This window comes from Quercus robur, chromosome 6, assembly GCF_932294415.1.
Source record: "Quercus robur chromosome 6, dhQueRobu3.1, whole genome shotgun sequence".
In the NCBI taxonomy this organism is placed as follows: domain Eukaryota; kingdom Viridiplantae; phylum Streptophyta; class Magnoliopsida; order Fagales; family Fagaceae; genus Quercus; species Quercus robur.
The window spans coordinates 54,180,699-54,193,210 of record NC_065539.1 but is presented as its reverse complement, the minus strand read 5'-3'; the positions used below and the strand labels follow the sequence as shown (position 1 = coordinate 54,193,210).

At 30.8% G+C, this 12,512-nt stretch overlaps 2 long non-coding RNA genes and 1 pseudogene across 2 annotated transcripts; 1 reads left to right on the top strand and 2 right to left on the bottom strand.

Annotated features, from left to right (window-relative positions):
* LOC126690381 (uncharacterized) overlaps window positions 1-12,512 on the top strand; it is a 72,762-nt pseudogene that overhangs the window by 46,929 nt on the left and 13,321 nt on the right.
* On the bottom strand, window positions 120-458 carry LOC126689540 (uncharacterized). The gene is made up of 2 exons (XR_007644548.1): window positions 401-458; window positions 120-243 (listed from the first exon to the last, which is right to left on the bottom strand). It is a non-coding gene; the product is annotated as an uncharacterized LOC126689540 (long non-coding RNA).
* LOC126689538 (uncharacterized) lies at window positions 2,529-7,845 on the bottom strand. The gene is made up of 4 exons (XR_007644545.1): window positions 7,450-7,845; window positions 6,869-6,951; window positions 3,811-3,864; window positions 2,529-2,882 (listed from the first exon to the last, which is right to left on the bottom strand). It is a non-coding gene; the product is annotated as an uncharacterized LOC126689538 (long non-coding RNA).

Genomic DNA, 12,512 nt, shown 5'->3' with positions numbered 1-12,512 from the left:
TATATGGAGAATTTGAATAATGTTTTATATATATAAGGGAATGCTTGAATGTAACTTAAAAATTAAAAATCAAACGGAACTTAGTATTGCGCAAAGCTAGTAATAGTGACAACAAAACATAAACACAACAAATATTGGGAAAGAGATGAGAAGAATTACAAGGAGTGGAGTTGGAGCTATGCATATATATTCATCAATTGAATGCTTACAAGGTGGAGGGGACAATGACAAACAGGACAACCTCTAATAGAATTTGAGCAAGAAAAGGATTGAAGGCCAACAAATTAAAGCACGCAGCAATCAAAATTAATGAGCTCCCAGTCCCACCAAAAGGAAATGGATTAATTAGCAAAAAGAAATTGTGACAGAGAGCCTATAGATATTAAGATGTACTACTCACCTCACCATGAGATTTCCGAACTGCAACACAATGTGCTTGCTAACTGCCATTCTGTCTGTGAGAGAGAGAGAGAGAGAGAGAGAGAGAGAGAGAGGATGAGGATGAGGATGAGGATGAGGATAATGAGTAAGAATATGAGTAGGTTTTTTGGAAAGAAGGAAGATATGGGATGGTGTTTAGTATTTACATAATAATAATAATATAAGTGAGCTGAGAAAGTGGAAAGTTGGGAGTGGGACTATACCATATTGGCCTAAGTAGGGAAGGAAGCCTCTGCCTTTATTTCTATTTCTAAGCCCAACTTCAGCTTTATTACTACTTTCGTTTTGTGGTTGTCATTTGCCTCATAAACTCCTCCTACAAGCTTTTTACAAAGAAACTAGTAGCGGTGGCATGTGCTACTCTCTTTGATTGCAAAATTTTTTTAAAAAAAAATACGTACAACAATCATCTACAAATGAAGTTTTTTTTATTGGTACTTGCTTAACTTATTACATTTTATGCCTACTTTGTATTTTTAGCTTCTTTTTTTTGTATAAATATATTTTTGGCTTAGTTTTTAACAAAAGCCCTTTTCATGAAAGCCCCTTTAACAACAATACACACATAAATAAAAATGAAGAAGCTCGCCCCAAAAAAAAATAATAAATAAGAACGGTGGTTAAAATACCATTTTCTTTTTTACCTTACCCAATGAAGATGACTTATGGCCTATGTAAAAACAATATGAAAAATTAGAAAAGCCATCTTCAAGCCTTGAGAAGATTATTCAAAGATTATCACAGGCTGAATCACAAGGCAAAGCAACATCAGAACTAAAACTCAATCTTCCTATGGTTCCTTCTCTACATCACTGAAACAATAAATAGCACAAATTAGTAAAAAAGTTTGTTTTTCATTCCTAAAATTTAAGAAATTCATTTTCCATCCCTAAACCATTAAAAATATTTTATTTCTATCCTTAAACTTTAAAAAAAAATATCTTTTTTTCATCCCTAAATTATTGAAGAAAGTTATTTTTTTTCATGCCTATTTTTGTCTCTAAGCTATTGAAAAATCTCTTTACAAAGTTTAAGAATGAAAAAAGAATTTTTTAAAGTTTAGAGACAAAAAATAAACTTTTGGTAAAATTTAGGGACTAAAATAGTATTTTACCCAAAACTTAAACACGTGAAAAGCAAATTATGTCTATTTTTAGAGCTGTACAATATGTGCTTGACAAAATGGAACAAGCATTTAAATGGAGAAGATGCAGTCACTCAAACTCTTTCAAAGTAATCATATATAGAACATATCAAAAGAAAAGGAAATGCAAATGCTCTGTAATTAAAAAAAAAATTCAAAGTAATCATATAATGCTCTGTTATTAACCTTGAAATCGAGACAAGATTGCAATGGATAACTTGTAGGGAGGGATAGATAGGCAAAAATCAAAGATAGATCTCCAAAAACATAACTTGCCACATCTATGACAGTAAGTATATTATTATGATGACATAGTAGGCTTTATTAATTTTTTTCCACCGTTACCAAGGCAACTTAGCCAAGGATGAACAGGAAGAATCCTAAAGAGAGGTAACTTAGGATTCCATGTTAGAAAATTTTCAAAGTAAATGAACATGAAATCATTTAAATCAGAGGAAAAATAATCATCTAGTTCACATTGACAATAAACTGAACTAATAGTTCTTGGTAGTGTAAATTCCACCCATGTGCTAATTTATAAACCTCTCTCTCTCTCTCTCTCTCTCTCTCTCTCACACACACACAAACTGTTAGACACGCAAACCTTATAATGTGAAAATGTGAGATAATGCAGGATCAATGTTGTCTTAATAGAACCTATAGAAAAAAAAAAAAAAAAAAAAAAAAAAAAAAAAAAAAAAAAAAAAAAAAAAAATTGTTGTCTTAATAGGTATTGTATTGAAAGAGATCTCAAATAAATATCTCGACCAACAGGTTTCAAAAACTCCACTTTAAATTGGTAATCTAATTACTCATAGGCCAGCTATTTAATAATGCCTTATAGAGTTAAAACATTGAAAATAATGAATAAATTATTGTTGCAGAGAAGTAGTGCCTTCTAAAGATTAAAAAAAAATTATAAGCCAACATAAACATAGCATAATTTAGAAGACCCATTGCTTGGCCTCTTGTCATCAAGACATTTTATTAGTTTGTCAAGATGCCTTTCAGAAAGAGCCCAATATTTGTTAATTGCCTATGTAAAGCCAATAATTCTAGCGGTAATTTTTAGACGCTCAGTTTAATCTATTGCCTATGTTAAAGCCATCTAAAATTCATTAAAATTTAAATAAAAAAAAAAAAAAAAAAAAAAAAAAACAGAAATAAAGAAATAAAGAAAGTGCGCCATCAATCAAAGACCTACAACCATCTCCCTGGACATCTCTCTATACTGCATATGTCAGCTCAGTCTTCAGAGACCACACTTGCTCCTGAGTACTGAACCGTAGTTTTGGCTCTACCAAAAAAATAAAACACATTATCCCAATACGGTGAGTTTTGGGTAAAAATGAAGAAAAAAAATGCTCAACAAAAGCAGATGCAAAAAAGATGTGTAATAGATTTTGATATATTACATTTTAATTTAGGTAAATCATATACTTCCATCATTCACAAATTTAGCAGAAAAAATCTCAATTGAGTAAAGTACCATGTAAAGCCTTAAATTACTGAATTTTCTCACATGACTACATGACAGATTCTCCAATTCTCCTTAACTTACTGAAATTTCATCGTATTTAAATATCAAAAGTAATCCATAATTAGCAAAGTAAACTAACAAACGTAATTGAAATTTGAAACAAACAAAAAAACAAAACTTTAGAACTGGCTGCAATTCCTTTTACTATTGTTTAATATTTGTTCTTAGTACCAAACAGATTCCTAATTAACTTTCAAGAATGTAATACTACATGCAAAGCCAAAAAAACAAAACATTGTAAACACCGAAACCAAAGCTTAGGAATCTCTTAGAAAATTAATCTTTGCCACAGCCTACAAAGTAATCAACTTTGTACAAAGAATATTATACTCTCAGATTTCACAATTTAAACTCATTAAAACTCAACATCAAAAACAACAAAATCAAGACTTAAAAAATCTCTTTTAAAAAAAATCAACTAAAATCTACAAAGTAAAAAACTTTAGTATAAAGAGTTATACTATCAGATTTCAAAATTGCACAATTTCACTCCCCCCCCCCCCCCCCCCCCCCTCTTACAAAAAAAAGAACAAGTAAGAGGCCATTAAAACTCAGGTAGGATTTTCATATTGTGAGGGGTTCTCCCTGATTTTAACAAATAGAGAGGAAAAGGGTCATGAATCCAAATTCCTAAATTGACAACAAACCATAATCGAAGAGAATATTAGGAAAAAGAAATGAGTACCTTTGCTTTGATTAAATTAGAGACTCTAGATTGTAGAAAGATTCCACTTCATTTCTGCAGAGAAAGAAATTGAATGATTTGAATCCAAAAGAGAAGAATTCAAACAAACCCGTTACCGAAAATATTTAATAAAAATAGTCACATATCATAATTCTGATTTCCTTAACCCTAATTTCTGGAACAAAAATCCAACCACAATTGTAAAATTTGAAAACATATAACAAAACTAATTTAACTTTAAATTTGTGGAAAAAAAAAAAGTTAGAGAGAATAGGAACCCATCAGACGCATTGTTTATTCTTGACGTGGCAGGGGCCTGGACCATCTTACAGCTTGACACAGTTGGCGGACAGATTTCTCAGTTTTTTCTCTCTCCACTCTCTGTGCCTAATCAACTCAGTCTCTCTCTCTCTCTCTGTGTGTGTTTATCAGACTCTCTCCCTCAGTCTCTTTCAATTTAACCATGTTTTTGTTTTGAACTATGTAGACTGCACAGTAAACGGATAAAATCAAGCCTCAAGCAGTGCAACATGCGGTATTTTGTAACTTTTAAATTGTATACGTGGTAGGAATTTATGAGGGTTTTTTTTCCTAGCAGAATAGTCTTAATTATAGGAATCAACTTTCTCTCAGCTTCTGTATTATATTTCTAAGCCCGAATTCATCTTTATTACTAGTTTTTTTTTTGTGGTTGTCTTTCATTTACCTCATAAACTCCTCCAACGAGCTTTTTACAAAGAAACTAGTAGCAGTGGCACGTGCTACTCTCTTTTATTGCAAAAATAAGATAAAATAAAGAAAAAGAAGAAGAAAGATCTTCCATTTGAATCATCATCACTTATTACAACACTTACAAATAAAAATAAATGGCAAAGGTAGCTAATCACATTCATATAAAATTTTTATTACAATTGAAAACTTAAATAATCTACAAAATTAACAAATGAATTATAAAAACTCCTCCGATCAATGTTTATCTATGTAACTAAGATTGATTCTTAGAACCTATATATGACTTAAAGATACAATCTATGTTTATCTATGTAACTAATATTGATTCTTTGAACCTATATATGACTTAAAGATACAATCTGTTGTTCAAAATCTCCCAAAAGTAAATACAAAAATCATAATTTTCCAACCAAAGTAGCTAGGTTTTGCTAATGCATTAACCCAAAGGGTAAATTTCCATAATGAATGATGTCAATCACTTCAAATGAAGCTCTTCATAAAATAACTACAATCATCTACAATGAAGATATATTTTTTTATTATTGATACCTGCTTAATCTATTGCATTTTATGCCCACTTTGTATTTTTGGCTTCTTTTTTTTTTTTTTTTTTTGTATAAATGTATTTTTGGCTTAGTTTTTAACAAAAGCCCTTTTAACGAAAATACACACTCACACACAGAAATAAAAATGAAGAATGGTAGTCAAAATACCATTTTCGTAAGCCTCAACAGTGTGGCAAGTAATCACTTGATTCTCATCCGCCATTTTCTTTCTTATCCTACCCAATGAAGATGACTTATAGCCTATGTAAAAATGATATAAAAAATTAGAAAACCCATCTTCAAGCCTCGAGAACATTTCTCATTGGCATTGATGGGAACAAAGAATTAGAAAAAGTTTACCAAAAGTTGGTCTTTCATCCCTAAAATTTAAGAAGTTCGTTTTTCATCCCTAAACTATTGAAAAGCTTGTATTTTGTCCATGAACTATTGAAAATGTGATATTTTATTTCTGTCCTTAAACTTTAAAAAATATCTTTTTTAATTCCTAAATTATTGAAAAAAGTTCTTTTTTCATCCCTACTTTTGTCTCTAAGCTATTGAAAAAAGTCTTTACAAAGTTTGAGGATGAAAAATGAACTTTTTAAAGATTAGGGATGAAAAACAAACTTTTGGTAAAATTTAGGGACCAAAATAGTATTTTACCCAAAACTTAAACATATGAAAAGCAATGTCTAATAATTGTATCTAAATAATAGAGCTGTACAAACATGTCTTCAAAGATGTTTGTATATGATGGTAAGCATATAATTATAATGATGGTAATAATATACTTACCATGATAACTTGCCACATCTATGATGGTAAGCATATTATTATAATGATATAGTAGGCTTTATGAATTCTTTTTCCACCATTACCAAGGCAACTTAGCCAAGGATGAACAGGAAGAATCCTAAAGAGAGGTAACTTAGGATTCCATGCTAGAAAATTTTCAAAGTAAATGAATAAGAAATCATTTTAAATCCAAGGAAAAAGAATCATCTAGTTCACACTGACAATAAACTGAACTAATAGTTCTTGGCAGTGTAAATTCCACCCACGTGCTAATTTATAAGCCTCTCTCTCTCTCTCACACACAAACATGTTAGACACACAACTGCCCCTAAGGGAGATTCCAAGACCTTATAATGCTAAAATGCAAGACAATGCAGGATCAATGTTGTCTTAATAGGACCCATAAAATAAAATAAAATATATTTATAAATAAAAAATTAAAAAAAAAAAAAAAAAAAAAAAAAAGCTGTCTTAATAGGGATTGTATTGAAAGAGATCTCAAATAAATATCTTGACCAACAGGTTTTAACAACTCCACTTTAAATTGGTAATCTAATTGATATCAATGTAAGGTCATTAAAACATCTGAATGCTTAAAAAGAACTTATCTTGCCTAGTCAAATAGGGCCTTATGGAGTTAAAACAATAAAACAATGAAAATAGTGAATAAATAATTGTTGCAGAGAAGTAATGCCTCCAAAAGATTAAAAAAAAATTATAAGGTAATAAAAGGTAGCATAATTTAGAAGACTCATTGCTTGGCCTTTTGTCATCAAGACATTTTATTAGTTTCTCAAGATGCCCTTTCAGAAAGAGCCCTATATTTGTTAATTGCCTAGGTAAAGCCAATAATTCCAGTGGTAATTTTTAGACAATGAATTAAATATATTGCCTATGTTAAAGCCATCTAAAATTCATAAAATTATTATAAAAAAAAACACACACACACACAAATAAAGAAAGTGCACCATCATTCAAAGACCTACCACCAACTCCCTTGACATCTCTCTCTATTGCCTATGTCAGCTCAGTCTTCAAAGACCACACTTGCTCCTCAGTACTGAACCGTCTACAAAAAAACATTATCCCAAAAAAGTGTAATACGGTGAGTTTTGGGTAAGGAAGAAGAAAAAAAATGCTCAACAAAAGCAGATGCAAAAAAGATGAAATGTGATCAAATGCTGAGCCAGAGAGAATTTTTGCTCGAATAGAATTTGAAACCCCCCCCCCCCCCCCCAAAAAAAAAAAAAAAAAAAAAAAAACCCTCAAAATATAAAAAGAATTAGAGAGATATTACAGTTATTGTGGAAGAGCCCAAAATTTTAGAAAAGAAGAGGTAGTAGGGGAAAAAAAAATTAGTTTCAGATGAATTACAAATATGGACACAACCTTTTAACCCAAAAAACGAAAGTTTTGGTAGATCCGGTTAAATATTGGTTCTAAACAAAATCAATTGCCCAAAAATAACATTATTATCCTCGAGACAAACCAAAAATCAACCATATAAACTACAAATCCGGTCTAAGAGATTAACCACAAAAGAATCACAAATCCCTAAAATTTTTACCTTTCCCTCTGCTTCTTTCTCTCTGCTCTCCGCCTCTCTCACTCTTTCTCTGATTCTCTCCACTGTTGCTGGCTGCCTGGCTCAGTGAATCAACTGCTCATGCTTGAAGCTTCCTCCGATCTAAATCATCCGATCACATCTGATGATTCTGATCTGAAAACTCTGATTCCCTGAACTGCCGTACCGACTGCCTTTTTTCTTTTTTCTTTTTTCTTTTTTTATAATTGCCGTGCTGCGTTGCTGCCGTTGCAGATGCGTTTTGATTGATTCGGCATCTGCAGGTTTTGAATTTTGGGTATCACAGTATCACCGTATCAGGTATAAAGAACAAAGGCTCGGGCGCTAGGCTTTCTCTTCATTTTATTTGTTATCCATATTTTGGGCCTGTTTTGTGTTTTGTGTTTTGTTTATATTGAGTTTAGTTATAGCTGGCTAATGGCTTGATGTTTCACGTTTGTTTGGGCCTTCAAGTTTTTTTTTTTGAGAATCCAACTCAACTTTATAAAACTAAAATCAGCCACAATCGGTTAAAAGTACATCAACAACTTGTGGTGAGACATCCTTCTTCCACATAGAAAAACCATCAATAGTTCTTGCATGTTTTGCTAAAGAATGAGCTAGAAAGTTACCCAACCTACGGGTATGTGAAAAGGAAAAACAATTACAAAAAACTAAATAATGCTTAATAGAAGGAATCAGATGACCAAAAGAAGAAAAAGATTCCTCTTCCTTTCTTAATGCTGAAATAACTACCTCTAAATCTCCCTCGACAATAAAAGAGGGTAGGTTGAGGTCTAAAGCAAGGGTGATAAAATGAACAGCAGCCAGCGATTCCACTTCATCTGATGAGGATGGAAGCTTGATCTTCTCCGCCAAGGATGCGAGCACCTTTCCATGAGAATCACAAACAACCACACCCAGCCCAGCTTCCTCTATTTCTCTAAACACCACACCATTGAAATTAATCTTCAAGTGCGACGGAGGAGGGGGTTCACACTTGGGCCGAGACCTGTGAAGGGAGACCATCTGCACTGGAGTTGCTGGTTGCACATCAGTGAACTCTTGTAGCATCTGTGTGGCTGATGGTATGACCTGGGACAGCGGGAAAGCCTTGTTGCTGGTTCGAAGCTGATTACGACGAAACCAAATTGTCCATGTGATCGACACAAACAGCTCAAGTCGCCTATCAGACTCCAACACAAATCTTGTAAGCTCGTAGAAATTTGAGAACGTTTTAGACCTGCAAAACAGCCACATTATGTCAGTTTCCCAAATGGCCAAAAGTTCAGAGCAATCCCACAAAGCATGGAAACTGTCCTCAGCCTTCAAGTTACAATGGCTACAAACATCTTCCTCAATGACTCTTCTGCGAACCAGATTCGTCTTCACTGGCATAGCTTCCCTACAGGCCCTCCAAAGAAAATTTTTGACTTTGTTTGGCACCGAGAGCCTCCATATATGACCCCAAACACTTGTGGCTTTACTATGGGAATATATTGAATAAGTCTTTATTTAAGCAAGTTGAGATTGCTAAAAACTTATTATTGTTCAGTGAAACTACAATACTTTTTATATAAATCAAGTTCTATTTCTCATTTGTTCTACACTTGAAAGTTATTTTTTATTTTAGTCTTTATAAATATATTGTTTGATTAGAAATGTCTACTAAAAAATATGCATTTGAATATGAAAAACTTAAAAAAAGAAAAAAAAAATTAATTAGTCAATTTGCATCTCAAAAGACACAAAAAATAGATTTTAAATAAAATATATTTTAATATAAAAATATTAAATAATCATTAATTTAATTAATACATAAGTATAAAAAAATGCACCATTTTTAGTTCTCGACTTAGGTCCAAAATGTCTCTGCTCACTACACACATAAATCATACATACTTATTACTTACATAATAAGATCTTTATTAAACAACAGACTGAATTTGACCGACACGCGAAGCGAACAACTATATATCATATCATATTATATCATATTATATATAATAAAAGTTGGACTTAGACGCTGTAGTTGCGCCAAGTGGTGGCATAAAGTAGCGCATCTATATAGCATAGCTGAAAGTGGACAAAAAAAGTTATTTCCATAGCGTTACATAGGCTTAGTCTCTATATCTAATCAGTATTCATAATTATTTGTTTCATATATATAAATTAAGGGATAATATTTAACATACAAAAATTTAATTTAGATAATATTTATCATCTAATTAACATTATTTTTTTATTTGTTAGGATATATTTCTTAAATTAGGGGATAATATTTAACATACAAAAATTTAATTTAGATAATATTTATCATCTAAATTTTTAAAATTTTAAAATTATTAAATTAATATTATTTTATCAGAATATCAAGCTACTAAACTTGATTATTAAGGGATAAGCACAATCCAAATTCTTTAAGAGGTGATTAATATAAATCTATTCCAAGAAACAGTATATATCTCCAATAATTTGATAATCTCTATCTATTCCAAAAAAACAGTATATATCTACATTAATTTGATAATTTCTACGTTGATGACATTTAAATATATATATATATATATATATCAAAATTTCTTATAACTATCAACCACGTTCTCTTTCTCTCTCTCTCTTTTTTTTTTTAATTTTTAATTTTTTATATGTTACGTTATGTTGAATCAACTTTTTTTTTTTTTTTTATTCTATTCATATGACCTTTTTTTAATTCTAATTTTTATGGGATAAAAACAAACACATTGATTAGATATCTTTAATTTCAATAAGATTTAAATGAATTATATTTCAAATGGAACTCTACCAATATATATAACCCTATATATCCTTTTTGGAGTGAAATTTATTTAAATATGTGAATGCCTAAATCCCATGACAATGAAGGTATGCATTCTTTCTTCTTTTATTATTATTATTTTCATTTTGTTTATTTTCTTTAGTATTATTATTGGTTTTTTTTTTCTTCATGTGATTTTAATTAATAAATTCAAAACATTCAAAAACATTGTCAAGTTTCTAAAGGCTCATTCTTTGTTTTTGTATTTTGTTTTTATTAAATTGATTAGGTTTTGTGTATTGGTTGCCTTTTGTTTAAACTATTTTTCTTCGCTTTGATCTAATTTATGCTTAGGGTTAGGGTCTTAGAATTAATGATTAAATATGGTTAGAATTAATAGATTAATTTTAACAATTTTCTTATTTGATTTTTATGTTACATCAAATTATCAAGATGTTCTACACGTGTATTCTTGAATTATCAACTTTAACTTTAATTTTAATTTATAATATTATCAAGATTATATTAATTTTAGATTTATCAATTGTTTAGTACGTTTTTTTAAAATAATTATCAACTTAAAATTCAATTTGGAATTATCAATTTAATTTAGTTTTAGAAAGAAATCTTACCCCTTATTTTAGTGAGATAATTATTTACACTTGATAATTTTTTCTTTTATCTTTATTGAATCTATTAAAATATATAATTATTTCTACATTTATTTTATAAGTTTTTTCATAAAACCGTGCAACACACAGGCCTATAACTAGTATATATATATATATATATATATATATGAGCGTACCCTTTTTCCATTTCATCTCATCTCAGCTCCAATTCTTTGCCTTCTAAAAGTACTACACTTACGCAGTCAAACTCCTTTGCTTTCCGATAGCCCCTGCCCCTGCCCCAGAGATCATCTACTACTACTGCTTCCCATTTCCAAACCAACGCTTCCACCCTTCTTCAAGTTTCAGCTCCAAATTCTTTCTTAAACACTATTTGCTATCTCAATTCTCTTTTACATACATTAATTATTGTTCCTTTTATTTCCTAATAATATCATTCTCTGTCACAATTATATCATTTTGGGTACGTAGGATACCATAATTTTATTTCTTCTTACTACTATATTGTCAATATTCTCTTTTAGTAATTTGCTTTATTTTACTTTACTCCCATTTCATTCCAACTTCCAAGTTTAAAAAAATATATTTGTATTACTATTATTTTATTTTCGAAACAAAATTAAAGTGAGATTTTAAAAAGTAATACCTACTCAAGTAAATAAAATAAAGTTAGCCAAATAAATCTTTATTTCATATCCCAAATCTCTATAGTAATTCTTTTGTTTTGATTTTTTTTTTTTAATTTCCTAAAAACCTTTTTGCTCATTCATCCTTTTATAATTTACTCGTGAAAAATATTTGTTTGCTTTTCTTGCCTTCTAATTACTACATTGTCAATTCCTTGCTTTCTTAAAGAGATTATTTTATAGTAAGCTACTAAATTTTCGTACATTCATCCTTTGCTTCCCTAACCATGCCTACTATTAGTATTATCCTAGACAACTTGGAGTCCATTCAATCTTTACTTGCTGTACCAAACACCCTTAGTGAACCCAAAAAGAGATGGCGCTCGGCTTTTGCTTCCATCTATTATTATAGAGCCTTTCTATCTCTTTTCAAGACTTCCCTATCAAAGAAGAAAAAGACCAAGATTTCACCCTCCCATTCTTTCATAATTTTGGATCTCAATCAAGACAACAGGTTGGAAACTAATCAAGCAAGTCTCACAAAAATCGATCAAAAAACTCTCACAGAGCTTGTGAGAGAGAGAAACATTGAAAAGCTCCAAATTATTGGAGGAGTTGATAGACTAGCATCTGGTCTTAAAACCAGTGTTGAAAGCGAGATTCAAGGCAATATTGAAGACATTGCTCACTGACACGAGGATTTTGGCACAAACACGTACAAAAGACCGCCCACAAAGAGCTTCTTCCATTTTGTAGTGGAAGCCTTCAAGGATCTTACCATTCTCATCCTTCTAGACTGTGCTGTACTTTCTCTTGTGTTTGGCATCAAAGAGAATGGAATAAAAGAAGGATGGAATGACGGTGGAAGCATATTTGTTGCTATATTTCTAGTCATTGCTGTTTCCACTATAAGTAACTTTCGGCAAAACAGACAATTTGACAAGTTATCCAAAGTCAGCAACAATATCCAAATTGAAGTAGTAAGAGCTGGGAGGCGTCAACAGATTTCAATATTTGAAATTGTCGTTG